This window comes from Penaeus vannamei, chromosome 26, assembly GCF_042767895.1.
Source record: "Penaeus vannamei isolate JL-2024 chromosome 26, ASM4276789v1, whole genome shotgun sequence".
Lineage (NCBI taxonomy): Eukaryota > Metazoa > Arthropoda > Malacostraca > Decapoda > Penaeidae > Penaeus > Penaeus vannamei.
In genome coordinates this window covers 27,253,526-27,269,796 of record NC_091574.1, presented here as the reverse complement: position 1 = coordinate 27,269,796, position 16,271 = coordinate 27,253,526, and the positions used below count along the sequence as shown (strand labels likewise).

At 40.6% G+C, this 16,271-nt stretch overlaps 1 protein-coding gene across 2 annotated transcripts in view; it reads right to left on the bottom strand.

Moving 5' to 3' along the window:
* Positions 1-7,544: 7,544 nt before the first annotated feature.
* LOC113809887 (zinc finger protein SNAI2) overlaps positions 7,545-16,271 on the bottom strand; it is an 11,243-nt gene continuing 2,516 nt past the window's right edge. The window contains exon 2 of one of the 2 annotated variants that reach the window (XR_011399613.1): positions 7,545-7,733. The gene's annotated coding sequence lies outside the window, so the exon portion shown is untranslated. Of the gene's footprint in view, positions 7,734-12,524 lie in introns of those variants that run through there. The other variant, XM_070139615.1, reaches the window with a different exon arrangement.

The following is a 16,271-nucleotide window of genomic DNA, read 5'->3' as shown; positions in this document are numbered from 1 at the left end:
TAACTGCATGTTAGATAAGCATCTCCTAAAATGAAAGGCAGCTAAAATTGTGTACATTTTCAATAAGAAAACATCAATCAAAGCATCATGAGTAACTAATATCCTACATTATAAATTCAAATATATATCCTTTATTGTTTAACTGTTGGGCACTATGTATCTAACCATGAAAGCAAACTATCTGCCTTGTGTCTGAAAAGCAAAACAAGTGCTTGTTTATTTTTTGTCAAATTCACCCACTCTCTTCCACACTGGAAACACACATGAGCATAGATCCCCCCCCCCCCCCACACACACACACACATGCAAGGACAAACACGCACAGAAAGAAAAGAAGGGTTCATATAACAAACTAACCTAAGAACCTATATTTCCTTAGGTACATGTTCAAAATAAGTCTACTGAATCTTCAGTACAATTGCATGTTAAGTTCAAGCTATTCAAGAATAGAGACTCCTACATATGAACACTACTTAAATCTACATTTTCATTTGGTTCCTGCACATTCCATGTTGATTGTCTACATGAGATATAACATTTAGTAAATTCCAAAACTAAGACAAAAAATATTCTACATTGGCTTCTGCTCTATATAAATATCTATAGTATAAAAAGAAAATGAAAGACTTTATAATAAATATACAGTATTGTCATCGCATGACTACTATACACAACTGTTTTGGTTAATATCTTGCTTGCAAGACATTTACTTTTATCACAAGTAAGAAGAAATTTGATGTATTTAATTGGCCTTCTTTTGATTTTCTCAAGTGATATTTGAAACTATATTTCTATCAAAACTATATCACATCATATGCACTACCACCTGGACATATATACACACCACATAGCTTCTCTTTACTATTGTATCTCCTTGATAGATAGATATCTTGGAAAAGCTTACAAAAAGTTATAACACTCAGTGACATAACAGGTGCCTATAATTAATGACTAACTAGCTAATATCAACAGAGCTTAACTCCACAGGAGAGTTTATTATACACAAGTCAATCAAACCAAATCAACAAACTATCTCACTATCATCATCATAAATTATAAATATAATCATCTATAATTGTCTATAGTGTACTATCATCACAACTAGGACTTTATAATGTTCTTTTAAGGCAGAATACTTCTGCAAAAAACATAATTCATTATCTTTTTCCTAGAATCAAGTAGAGCAAAAATCAAATATCTATCTTTTTTCCTACTTTAGGTAATCAACTTGAAATCTGAAATAAGCTTCAAACAACTTACACAGGTGTATAAAAATAGCTATTTATCTTTAAAATCTGCTAACTAGTTTTAAAAAAATACATCTACGTTAAATTTCACTTCCTGTAGATCTAGATATGTATAACAGATCAAAATATGTCAACAACAAAGACATGACTATAATGGCTAATACTTTTCCCAGGATGTAAACTCAGTTCACTACACAAAATAGTTTTGTATATGAAAACAAATAATGTTTCTAATATACAAATTGGTAATATGAACATCCCATGTGTGTATGCAGTTCTGTGGATGATATGCATCTATTAAAAAATAGCATGTATTTGAATAAATTTGTCATGTATAATTGTGCTGGTTTAGGTAAGTGTACATATATATGCATCGGTTTATGACTGTGTGCATGTGTATATAGGGATTTGTGATGGGAATAATTCATTTTCCTGGTAATCCTGATATTCATCAATTTACTACCTGGTACATAATAATTTTCCTACTCACTGGCTTACTATACTGTTTAGTTTGATTTCAAAGTGCTTTATGCTTGTTATTTTCCTTCACAAGGTATTCTGTTTCACTGTAACTGACTGATGCAGTATGAGGTTCACATTGAGCAAATCAGTTGAATATCAAAAGTAAAACAAAAACAGTATGCACTGTGGTTCTATTCATGTGAATTTGTCTGCAATAATTTCAAATATCTGAAATGAGACATAAGATCTTTAATGGAAAATTATTCTGAGGATGCTCTTAGTATCACATTCTGCTTTGGCTTACTGGTCATATACAATTTTTTCTTTATTTAATATCTTCACTATGCTACTTAAATCTTTCTGGAAGAGCACTTTTCTCCTAAGAACATGTCACTAGAAAGAAAGCTTAAATGTATACCACTTTGGCACCATACCCTGCTATATACTAGCTACTGTAATTCTCAAATGTAGTGTAGCATTTCACTGCTGGGTTCAACCAGACTTTGATATGAGCAAAAGAAGTTTGTGTCTCTTCTATGGAACTTCTGACTTCAAAAGTCTCACTAACAGGTCCCTCAATGACATCCTGAGGGGGAATGATAATAAGTGCATAATTGCTTCAAGGGGCATTTGTGGATAAGGCAGATTCTTCATTTTGGGATTCAGAGACAGGGGGCGTGGATGCAGGTTGCGAGGCTACCACCGGAACAGTTGGCGGGGGAGGGGACTCGGGTTCGGAGGGGAGTTGGTGAATGGGGTGCATGGCTGAGCTGTGTTGGTCGGGTAAGTCACGGTGACGGCGCCCAAGGTGCTTCTTGAGGTGGGATCGCTCAGTAGCACGATAGGGGCAATAAGGACATGGGTGGAGGCGGCGATCATGGGTGACCCAGCGCCGAAGTGTGGTGCGAGGTACATTGAAGGCTCGTGCTGCTTGCCGACCTGTCATATGCCCCCCAGCCACTGCCTGTACAGCCAGCATGAGTTGTTGCTTCTCCAAATTAAGACTGCCACCTGCAGAGTTTACAACACCAATAGCATGACTGCTGGCGGCACCACTGCTGCTGCTGCCACTGCTAGTCCACATTCGACGGGTATCTGCGGCAGCCAGACCACACCCGCCCACGCCCTGCAACAACCACACAACACCTCAGCCATGCCTTTTCTTCGATTTTATGTTTTTCTTTATACCTCTCATTTTCCACCTTCCTTATCTCCTTCTGTTGTGGCATCTCCTGACAGCAAACTTATATAAATATCCCTTAAATATATATTACCATGCATTTAGTATGACCACACAAAAAACAAGAATGAAATAATGATCTCCCATCCCCTCCCAGAGCAACATGGCTTTCACATGTTGAGGAATACAAATGAAAAACTAAATAATATTCTTATTCAAGGCATTTACTTCCTCCCCAATATAAATATATGAGAATCACAACAATCACAAATGGTTAAGTTATATCTTCATATAATACTATGCCATTTTCAATCATCTTTTTGACAAGTATTGTGAACTAAAATATGTGGAGCACCATCAGGAAGAACAATTAGGAAATGGGAAAGAGGGAGTGAGCAAAATAACTGATTATCAACTTAAAATGGCTTTTCAGTGGGACTTTGATAAGGAAACTTGTGTAATAAATTTAGAAAACATCTAGAAAGTCTCATGTGAACTGGATATGATTAAATGATTATTAAAGAAATTGAAGAGTAGAGAAAATAAAAATTGGTTTCAATAAGAATTTGTGTAATCCAAGCTGCTTAACTCGCACAATTTTTCTTTGATGGAAAGGTAAGTAAAAGGGCTTCCCATTTAATGAAAAAGAGAGAAGAAAAGCATATTTGGAACCAGAATGACTTTGGCAGTTTTAAATTATTTCTGCACAAGTTTCTTAAATATAATAAATTCTTTCTCCTTGATTTTTCATTCATCTTTGTCATAAATATATTTTTAATCAAGTCCCAAAGTGTCATTTTCAATTAATTTTACACAATATCCTAAATGCTTTCTATTTCATTACACCAGAATATTTGATTCCAGGGTATAACTTGTCTAGCAGCAGCAAGATATATTGTAGTTAATATGACTGTCTCTTCTTTTCTACCACATTTTGCCAGATTCGCGATAAATTATTCACCAAACTGCTTTCAGAATCATAATTTGTTTGAATAACAATTTTTTTTTTACTTTCCTTCTTTCTTCAACAAGGAAAGAAAACTGAATCAGGAAAGGAGTTTCTTCCTCCTAGTTTGATAAGGATGATCAAATCAAATGCCAGAGTATTGCTTCAAAAATTCAAACATTTTAATTGATACTACAAACATAAAAAGTGTTACGGAATTCAGTACTTCACAAGAATGTTTTAAGTAAGACATGTTGAAATCTGGGTTGCAAAATAAGACAAAAAGCAAAATATATCAACACACATCTTTTTAATTCATGTGCAAAGGTCCAGTAAAATAACATCATAAGCTCTTAAAAAAGACAAACCTATAATAACATCTACTCATTTGTATTTGGAAAAATAGTTTTAAAACTCCTTATACTTTTCATTAATTCAGTGTACAACACTCCCACCCATTGCTACATACTTCTTAAAAAAACATTCCTGGTGGTAATTTTGAGCAGTACCAATCATCATCAAAAGAAACTGAACATAAAAAACTAAATCATAAAGATAAGTATACAAATAATACTATACTACCATCTTAAGCTTTTAGAAAACAGAATCTAAATGAGAAAAAATGGTTTAATATTTCAGTACTTAACGTCACCTTTCTTGTTTCCCATCAATAAATCTTGTTGATACAACACCAGAAATCTAACAGGCTACTCAATTACTAAGGCTATTTTGTATAGTCTAAAATGTATATGTATATACACATCTTAAACACTGATAACTCATTTTCCCAAGATATCAATCTTACAGAGCAGTGAATTTCTGCAAATCAATATTTCACAGACAAAAAAAAAAAAGAAAGAAAAAATTAAAGACCATCCAATTACCAATATCTTAAACTGTATTATCTCACAAACTATCATATCCATCTCTTAATGGAAACAAACTGACGGCCAACAACTTTCAAGAATATTGGCATGAAAAACTAGAACCTTGATTAGACAGTGCTCCACACGTGCATGCTACTTTGCATTGGTTTGAAACAGAAGTGCAAAATCTTGTGAATTGATTTTAAATTACAAACAAAAATGTCTCCTTAAGAGGCATTTCCAAATAGAATGATAGTAAAAACAACATGGAACAAGAATGGAGCTTATTGTATGCAAAATCAAATGCATTAATAGCAATCAGACAACATGGTAAAATCACAAAGGGTGTGTGCAATGATCTAACAAAATTTCCACAAACATTACCCACATAAAATCCAAAAAAGTAAAACTCAGTCTCATGATTTTCAGCCTAAACCTATGAATCAAAATGAATCTATTACTGCTAGGTCTACATATATGGGCAGTTGTGACCACTCTTCATTATAAACTTGACAAGTCTTCTCTATGTATACAAATCTACAACAGGTGATTACTGGTGAAAAATAAAATAACAATAAGAATGATTAAAAAAATAAATATCAAATTAACATTCTCCTCAGAACAGTGAAAAGACCACTTTCAAATACATTCCCATTTTAATGTTTTCTTGTGTACAGTGAAAAGTGTCAAGAATGTTAGTGAAGAGGATATATTATTGAAGTGTGATAAAAGTGCATGAAGTGTGAATTCAAAATAAGTGAGGGGAGGGGGGCTAAGAGCAGACAAGCGTAGATGGTCTTCAAAACAGGGGAGGGAGTGGCAGGTGTATCAATGATGTGACTTTCAGGGTAATAATAAGGAAAGTATATGTATGTGGGGAGAGGGATACATCGAGCCAAATACAGGCTATATTTTCTGTATCTAAAAGGAATGTGAAGTGTGAACATGTAATAAATCTGTTATATGGAAGAGCATTGCGGTGACAGAGGGCAAAAAGTGTATAAACTGCTTTGGTATCCCATATATAAAGAATGTGTATAAAATGTATGAGTCTACATGGTTTAGAATACAGATGAGAGGTGTCTGAAGCAAAGAGTATGAGCAAAAAGTTAAAAGACAGTGTTCTAAGTACCATACAAAGAACATTCAGCATAAGTAAAAGTTCTAAGTACCACACAAAGAACATTCAGTATAACCAAAAGTTCCAAGTATCATACCAAGAACATTTAGTATAAGTAAAAGTTCTGAGTACCATACAAAGAACATTCAGTATAACCAAAAGTTCTAAGTACCATACAAAGAACATTCAGCATAAGTAAAAGTTCTAAGTACCACACAAAGAACATTCAGTATAACCAAAAGTTCCAAGTATCATACCAAGAACATTTAGTATAAGTAAAAGTTCTAAGTACCATACAAAGAACATTCAGTATAACCAAAAGTTCTAAGTACCATATAAAGAACATTCAGTATAAGTAAAAGTTCCTAGTACCATACAAAGAACATTCAGTATAAGTAAAAGTTCCAAGTACCATACCAAGAACATTCAGTATAACCAAAAGTTCTAAGTATCATATAAAGAACATTCAGTATAAGTAAAAGTTCCAAGTACCATACCAAGAACATGAGTATAAGTAAGAGACATATGTGTGTGGGAGTGAGTGAGGGATGCAGTTAACTGTATGACTTTGTGGGAAAATGACAAGCAACATGAAAGAGGATGAGTGCTGTGTAGTCATCACTGACAGACTAAAATAAATCTATGTAGGTGTTGTGTACATTTGCTCGACGCTTGACTTATCTGTCTGTGAACAGTATAAATATTTCCCTGAAATTTCACATTCTTCAGTAAATGAGCTTTTTTACAGTATATAGCAACACAGTAAATATATTAGGCATGTAAAACCCATTTACCGGCACATAATCCCTGCAAGTTGTTTTTTAAACTTTATTTCATTTTCCTTAACATTCCAGAATATTAATGTTCAAGCATACATTTCATTACAAATCTGCTGAACCTCTGATATTGCCATACGAAATATTCGTTTGTCAAACCCGGATATGAGTGAGAGTGAGGTGTATTGATTCCCCAAACGCACGCGTGTGACGACGCTTGCGTGCACCTGGCGGATGTGTGCGTGCGCCTCACACACGAACATACGCACACACACACGCACACACGCGCGCGAGGTGTTCGGCTGAGGCCGGCACCGGCTTGGGACTCGTTACAGCGGATGCGTGCGTGTATATGACGTGCAGAATGCCACATCCCGTAAGTTTCCAACATTTATTTATTGTTTTCTTTTCTGTCGTTATTTGTGTTTTTTGTTTATGCTTATTTTCATACTTCATAGTTGCGTAGAGTCAATGAACAGTTTCCAAGTCTTTTTGTCACTGAGGAACGAGGCAGAGCATCTGAACCTTGAACCAACAACCGCTACCCGTGTGGCTACGGCTTCGGACTCGGGCTTTTGCGTGCGAGACGTTTGCGTGCGAGTGATTGCGTGTCAACAGCCCCCCCTTTCCCCCACGTTGTCCGACTGCCTGCATTTTGGCTTCGTTTGGGAAAAATTCGGCTCCATTCCCCCCCTCCTTTTTTTTCTTTCTTTCTTTTTTTCTTTATTCTTTTTTCACACAGTTGGTTGTGTGTTTTTTATCTCTTTCCCTCTATCTACCTCTTGTTTTCTCTCCCTCCATTTCACCGACGTGTGAATTCCATACGAGGCGAAAAGGCGGAGGAGAAAGAGAGGAGGAAGAGGAGCCGGAGGAGGGGGAGAAGGGAGGCCCCATCGGTCGTGTACAGCCTCTCTCCCGCGGCTACTCTACTCGGTCCAAGTGGCATACTCCTGACGGTGGCGGCGGGCAACATGGGACTTGCGGTGCGAGCGTTCGGAAGCAGCGTACGGGCAGAAGGGGCATGGGTACGGCCGCTCCCCCGTGTGTGTACGGATGTGTCGCTGGAGGTTGTAGGGCTGGTCGAAACCCTTGCCGCATATAGGGCAGTGCCGCCTGTAGCCGTCTCCCAGGAATCCCTGCAAGAGACCGAAACTCTCAGCTGCCGCCCCTAGTCTACATCAACAACCATTACATTTACGTGTTCAAGACAACGTGTTACTACCTCGTTCCTCAATCTGTCATTTCTTATTAATTATTTCTCATTGTTTTAATTAGGGGCCCCTTTCTTTCATTCCATGATTTATCAAAGAAAATTCTGGTGGGTTATATTTAAGTTCTCCAGTAGACGTTTGTCGCTCGTTTCTCGGTCGTCTCAAGTGTGTCATGTCGTTATGCAAATGTCAGCCTGGGCGATGCTATATTCCTCCGGTTATATCCCAGTCCTCTCTCTATCTGAATTACACAGGATGGCTTCGCAAGGCCTATTCAAATTCGTAACCCACTCTAGCATCATCAAAATCTAGACAATACTACATGGTCAATATCCTCTTTGGACACCTTTCTCGTTTGTCTCAAGCCACTACGAGAGCATGTGGGTTTTCCAAACAAAGACTTTCCAGTGCCGCAAAGTAGCTACCGGTAAATTATCTATCAGGCCACAGAGATTCCCAATTCGAAACTCTGAGATTATATATATGTATATATATAATTATATATATTGTATATACTATATACGGATATACATATATATTGCCTACCCTGTACTATTTTCCCACCCATAAGTCCATTAGCCAGAAGTCACGTGATCTCAAATCTCTCCCCTCCTCCCCTTGTCCTGTGCGGTTCCTCCTCCTTCGAGTCCCCAGCACGTCGGTCGGTCGCCGTCACTCACGTCGACTCTGAGTGTCATACCAACTAACAAAGGTGCAGTCATTTGTCACTCGTGGGTTGTCATACGGGGTCGTTCGTTTGTCACGTGAGCGGAGTCATGAACCGCCACCATTATATCAAGCTCAGGTTGCTGAACCTCGTCACAGTACAGAAAGGCTTATTTTTTCCTCGTGTGTCACGTCAGTCACCGCTTTCAAAATTCAGCCCAAATAGACTCGGTTCTTACCCAACATCCCTACTTTTATACTCAAATAACAAAAAAAGGTTATAGGATTAAGAAAAAATACACAAACGACAAATTACAAATATATAAATCAATAAATCGCCCAATAAAAAATAAAATAAAATAAAAAAACACAAATCAGCCAGCATAAAGGCACGATGGTTCGCTATCAACGGCGTGTCGCTGAAGCCTAGACGGGTCTTCATAACTAGAGTCTGTTTCAGTGGATATGTATCAGATTTTGCTCTGTGTAGTCCCAACTGGTAAAGCGATTGACGAATGGGAACTGTTAATGTATATGCATTTACAAACTGGCGTGGGATGAAAACAAAAATAGAAGGGAACAGATACTGGTAAACAGACGAGCATAGGCCATTGTGTATATACATACATACACATGCACGCAGAGAGAATATATATGCGCATGCATAAATGCATGTATATACATTTGAATGCATGTATGCACATATATATATACAGCATGTATAATGAAGGGGGAGGGAGGAAGGGATAGAAAAGAGAAGAAATTAACGAAAAGAGAAGAAATTAACGAAAAGAGAAGAAATTAACGAAAAGAGAAGAAATTAACGAAAAGAGAGAGAGAGAGAGAGAGAGAGAGAGAGAGAGAGAGAGAGAGAGAGAGAGAGACAGAGAGAGAGAGAGAGAGAGAGAGAGAGAGAGAGAGAGAGAGAGAGAGAGAGAGAGAATTACGGCGGGCTAGTTGGTTGGTTGGTAGCAGAAGGTTAGACCGAAGAGGGGGAGAGGGAGAGGAAAGGGAGGGTAACGAACATAAACACGCGCGCAAACGTACAAACACAGCGAATATACAAACAATATCAGCCGTTTGCCAGACTTCAAAAAGTTCAACATGTTTCCTTTAAGTTGCGTCCGACTAGGTAGCCTTCCATTTTGGCGAATTCTCGCAAGCAATTTCTCCACAAGTTACACCAATGTTTTACTCTCTTATACAAAGGAGAGAATGTGTTCTGTTTCATCTACATAAATGTTCATCGTATGAATATGGAAGTTTACACACACACTCCCCACTGCCTGCACCATTCACGTTCGAGCGCCGGCCGGGCCTGGTAAGTGTTAAGCCGAAGCCGGTGCCGGCGTTGGGACACGGCGGCCCAACAAACAGGACGTGAGGGTGTATATATTTGTGCGAGCCATTGTGTGTGTGTGTGTGTGTGTGTGTGTGTGTGTGTGTGTGTGTGTGTGTGTGTGTGTGTGTGTGTGTGTGTGTGTGTGTGTGTGTGTGTGTGAGAGAGAGAGAGAGAGAGAGAGAGAGAGAGAGAGAGAGAGAGAGAGAGAGAGAGAGAGAGAGAGAGAGAGAGAGAGAGAGAGAGAGAGAGAGAGAGAGAGAGAGTCGGGTATATGTATGAGGGGGATGAACTAGAAAAATTAGATTAATAAATGTATGAGACAGAGAGGAAGGGAGGGGGAAGAAGAGGAGAATATGAGAGAGAGAGAGAGAGAGAGAGAGAGAGAGAGAGAGAGAGAGAGAGAGAGAGAGAGAGAGAGAGAGAGAGAGAGAGAGAGAGAGAGAGAGAGAGAGAATGTGAGCAGGTCGCCCCAGTGGAGCATAAAACAAATGAGGGTGCGTGTGCGTGGTGGGGCTGGTATGCGTGCCGACATGGCGGGCGGCGGGAGGGTGAGGGGGGGAGGGGGAAGGGTGTGTGCGTGTGCGTGCGTGCGTGTGTGCGTCCTGTTTGCGGGCTCGCATGTTCTCGTATATTCCAACAGCCATGCATGTGCTTCCCGGTCCTGAACACCCGGTACATGTACCTCCTCTTTCAAGTCTTGCCGAGTTACTGCGCTCGCGGTCTCTAGACGCCAAGCACAAAACAAAATAACCGGAATAACATTTCTAGCGGCATGGAACCACAAACTCGAATAACAAACATCAGTCACCGAACTAAACACAAAAATAAGAAAAGAAAATAACTATTGGTAACGAAAAAGACTACGCTCGTACCCCCCAACCCCCCCACCCTCCCCTCCCCCCCCCGTACCGCCTCCAAAATTGAGCTACCCTCGTATCCCGAAGCAAACCGTTACGCTTTTAAAAATAACAATAACAGAAAGAATGAGAATAATAACAACACACAAAAAGTGCACAGTTACGCCCGTTCTCAAGCAACGCCATAGCACGGGATGACTGTCTACTCTTAACCTCGGTGACTTAAAGATGACTTAGGGAATTTTAGGTCGCACGATGGGCCGCTGAGTTTATTGGTGCGGAAAGGGGGGGGGGGTGAGTGAGCGAGAGTTTGGGTGAGTGTGGATGTGAGTACGTGAAAGAGTGAGCGAGTGTTTGGGTGAGTGTGTGAGTGAAAGAGTGAGCGAGTGTTTGGGTGAGTGTGTGAGTGAAAGAGTGAGCGAGTGTTTGGATGAGTGTGGGTGAGTGAGTGAGTGCGTGAAAGAGTGAGAGAGTGTTTGGATGAGTGTGGGTGAGTGAGTGAGTGCGTGAAAGAGTGAGAGAGTGTTTGGATGAGTGAGTGCGTGTGTGGGTGAGTGAGTTGAAGAGTGAGCGAGTGTTTGGGTGGGTGAGTGTGTGAGTGAGTGTTTGGGCGAGTGAGCGAGTGTTTGGGCGAGTGAGCGAGTGTTTGGGCGAGTGAGCGAGTGTTTGGGCGAGTGAGCGAGTGTTTGGATGCGTGTGTGAGTGAGCGAGTGTTTGGGCGAGTGAGCGAGTGTTTGGATGCGTGTGTGAGTGAGCGAGTGTTTGGATGCGTGTGTGAGTGAGCGAGTGTTTGGGTGAGTGAGAATGCGAGTGAGCGAGTGTTTGGGTGAGTGTGTCGGTAAGTGAGTGTGCGAGTGACTGCATGAGTGAGAGAGTGAGTGAGTGAGTGAGTGAGTGAGTGAGTGAGTGAGTGAGTGAGTGAGTGAGTGAGTGAGTTAGTGAGTGTGTGAGTGAACGAGCGAGAGAGCGAGCGGGGGAGTGCAGAACGGTGCACACCAGAAAGGAAGGGGGGAAGGAAGAGGAGTATGAGTGGGAAAGAGAGGAGCAAAATAAAGGAGAAAGAGAGGGAAAATGAACGAAGGTGGGAGAGAAAAGGCAAAAAATAAAACACATGACACGAAAACACACCGCTCGAACAGAGAAAACCCTAACAGAAAGGCAAGAGCAGGGAGAGAGAGAACAGCAAATATAAAACACATAGATAAAATCCAAGGAAACCTTAACAGTGAGAGCTCAGAGACAAGACAATCTCATCTCGGGAAGACAACATGAGAACGGGGAATCACTTCTTTAAGGTCAAGCTCAAGCACAGAAAAAAAGGACAAAGGAAGAGGAGAAAGAGAGAAAAGAGAAAGAAAGAACAAAAAAAAAAGAAGAGAGATCAATATGCCGCACATGTGGCCGAAGAAAGAATATGAAGACAAGAAAAGAGAAGAAGAGAGAACAGGCCACAGTCGAAAGCGTACGCCCAAGTATGACAAGAATCTCGGGCCTTAGAGAGGAGGGCGGGCGTGCGGGCGTGCTTCTCTGCCTCGGTTCGCAGCCTGGGTGGAGGTTAGCACGCAAGCCCATTATATCTAATAATGACAGACAGATTGAGATAGGTAGGTAGATATATATAGAGAGAGCGAGACACAAGAGCATTGACTGATAAATGCACAGACGAAAACATTAGACCCAAAAGCATCAACAATTAATAAGTCTATATTCAATCATCAAGTTTGTTTGTACTTTTAACTACTGGTCTGAATCTTTCGTATCATTTTTTTTTTTGTCTGATTTTCTTTCTTCTTTTCCATTTTCAAAGATCCACTTTCAACATCTTGCTCGGAAAGGATAATCATAACAACGTTAAATTTTTCACAAATGTATTATCAACACATACTGTTCCAACTTGGGAGTGTATACCTTTACAGATCCACATGAAGAGACATACACACATACATACGTCCGGACAGACAGGCTTTATAAACACCATTCTTCTGTATGACAAGGTAACAAAAAACAAAAAACAAAAAACAAAAAAAAAATCGAGATGATCACGTCGATGATAGAAGACAAAACAAAATATAATGAATCATCTACAACACGGAAAACAAACAGTTCTTTCCTCAACATAGTTACAGTCCAGCACATCCCCTCATAATGTTGCCTCTCCAATGCACAAAATGAACGCTCATCGAGTCAGTAGCTCATTACACGTCCTCCTGTGCGCGCGCGGGGGTCTCACCATGCGAGTGTGAATGCACATAAATGAATTACGGTGTGTGTGTGTGTGTGTGTGTGTGTGTGTGTGTGTGTGTGTGTGTGTGTGTGTGTGTGTGTGTGTGTGTGTGTGTGTGTGTGTGTGTGTGTGTGTGTGTGTGTGTGTGTGTGTTGTGTGTTGTGTGTTGTGTGTTGTGTGTTGTGTGTTGTGTGTTGTGTGTTGTGTGTTGTGTGTTGTGTGTGTGTGTGTGTGTGTGTGTGTGTGTGTGTGTGTGTGTGTGTGTGTGTGTGTGTGTGTGTGTGTGTGAGTGTGAGTGTGTGAGTGTGAGTGTGAGTGTGAGTGTGTGTGAGTGTGAGTGTGAGTGTGTGAGTGTGTGAGTGTATGTGGGATTTACCTCTGGGCGCGTCGCTCCCCCCCCCCCATGTCCATCACAAACACCTCACAACAGTAGGGAAAAACAACACACGATTATCTACAAACTCTTACAAAACCCCCATTCCCCAAACATTCTACAAGAGGACCAAACAAGCCAAACAAACAAACAAGTCAACAAGGCGAGTCCTTCTCCCTCTCGCAGCTAGTGCAAGACCTGCAAGGAAACTTTGGCCGCGCACTTCTCCCTCGCCCAAAACCTTTTCGAATAATCGGCCTCAATGGAGGGGGTCGTCGAGACTGAATGGGGATAGTTGACACGGCGGTGTTTATATATATATATATATATATATATATATATATATATATATATATATATATATATATATATATATATATATATAAGTATACAATTATCAATCTCTGTATCACGCCTTTGTAAAAAGAATATAATAAAAGCAAGCAAGAAAGAAAACGTGACCATTGATGAGGGGATGTGAAAATTGAAAATTTACAATACACGGGAATGAAAAAAATAATAAAAATCAAGATTAAGATTCATATTTAAAATAAGGGGTAAAATAACCATATCTTGAAGCGTCTTGGACGGTGGCGTCATTGCGAAATAACAAGTGTAGAAGATGATGGGGATTTTCTTTTGTCTTCATCCTTAACGAGTGCAATTTGGCGGCTGGTGATAGTTTTGACCTCTTTGGGGGAAAGAAGAGCCAGAGCATCGGCCGATCGATCAATTTCCCCATCAATTAGATCAATCAATTTATCGACTTCCCTCCTGTACCCTTACCCCCCCCCCTCTCTCTCTCTCTCTCTCTCTCTCTCTCTCTCTCTCTCTCTCTCTCTCTCTCTCTCTCTCTCTCTCTCTCTCTCTCTCTCTCTCTCTCTCTCTCTCTCTCTTAAAAACTTACAATGAGTTGATTTCTTTTATTTTGACATTCCTGCGTACTTCAACCCCCCAAGTAAGAGTAACAAAATATACATAAAGCCTCAGTCACAACAGAAAAAAATGTATTCAGTCAACTACTCCATTCAGTAATGCTCTAAGATATATATAGAAAAATACTATGGTGACATAACTTAGCAAAAAACAGGGTAAATCATCAATCATATCTTTTTTTTTTTTACAAACAAAGTTTTTTTTTTAAACACAGGTTGTATGTAATTATATTTAGATACATAAAGCAATGGTTTGATTAACCTTCAGTACAAGACACATCAGCTGGCCTCAAAAATGTCTCAAAAGTTCTACAATACAATGCAAACTCTAAAAATGATGATGAGGACAATAATAATAATGATTACCATAATAATAATAACAATGATAATGATGATTATGATGGTGGTGGTGGTGGTAATAATAATAATAATAACGATGATAATAATAATAATAATAATAATCATGGTAATAATAATAATGATGATAATGACGGCTAAAAATATTGCAAATGACTGCTACTGCACTAAACATTATTCAATTCAACATTCTGCAACTTCTCTAAATCTAAAGTCTTACACAATACCCGGAAGGTAAGGCAATCATTCTCATTAAGTCATCCGATAATTATTAAAAAAATACTATCAAAACTGAACTGGCCGCAACTTGTGTATCTTACGGAAACGCAAAATTATTTTAAAATCAGAGTACAATTAATAGAACAACACTACGAGGACGACCGTTATGCATTCGCAAAGGGAGAAGAGGGAGAGGGCAGGAGGAGAGAGACGAGGGAGGAGGAGAAGGAGAGGGAGATGGATAGCGAGAGGGAGAGGGAGAGGGAGAGGGAGAGGGAGAGGGAGAGAGTAGAGGGAGAGAGAGAGGGATAGCGAGAGGGAGGAGGAGGAGGGTGAGGGGGAGAAAAGAGGAGTAGGAGTAGGAGAGTCACAGTTAGAGTTAGAGTTAGAGTTAGAGTTAGAGGAAGAGAGAGAGGCAGCAACGCAAGCCAACAGCGATCGCTTGACCCGCGGCACCGCCCCCCCCCCCGCCCTTGGCTTCCCCGCGAATGCAAATCGGTGCTTTTGCATTTGCGCGACACTTTTCTTGTAACATGACCTGAGAACTCTACTACGCCAGAGGCACTTAGCGATCGGCTACTGAGGGAGGCGGATGTTGTGGTAGCCGCTAGCTCGCGTGGTGGCAGTCATTTTCGATATCTTTACACCCCGTCGAAATATAAATGTTAGATTTATATACGTATAAAACAATTATACACAAAAAAAAAGCAAAGACTACTTTGAACTGTTTGCAAACTGTAGCCGGTTTCTAGCATTTCAAATATATACCGTATTTTCTCTCTCTCTCTCTCTCTCTCTCTCTCTCTCTCTCTCTCTCTCTCTTTCTCTCTGTCTCTCTCTCTCTCTCTCTCTCTCAACTTAACTTAACAAGGAAGACAGACCATTAAACTAAAATAAATACCCCAATCCTCCCACCCCAACCCACAACAGTTCGAACTCAACACCCACATATGTCGAGAGTAAAGCTTAAACTTATAAATACAAATATCACTTTGTAGTGCTGTATCTAAAGATATAAAATCAATAAAGTGGCGCGCGCACCCGCTCACTCACTCACACACTCACACAAACGCACGCACGCACACCTACACACGCACGAGAACGCACGCACGAACGCACACCCTTCCAGCAGCTCGGGCGAACGGCCTGGATGACTGGTTATTGGGTGGCGGGCCGAGGGGGGGAGGGGGTAGGGGGGTAAGGGAGGGGGGCGGGCGGCGTCGGGGAGAGTGGGGGGAGGGAGGGGCGTGTGTCGGAAGGGCGACAAGGGAAGGGGGTGGGAAGGCGTATCTGGAAAGGGGGGAGGGGGGTGTTGGAGTGAGGGAGAAGGGGTGGGGGCGTACAGCTGACCGCGTTACACCCGCTGGGAAAGCCGCAAACTAGCGACCTACCTCTCTCGACGCCTGAACAGTTCTTCTGTCGGGGAAGGGGGGGGCGATAGGGGACAAAAAGAAGGCTTTCTTTTCCTTAATTTACTTATGAATCCAAGG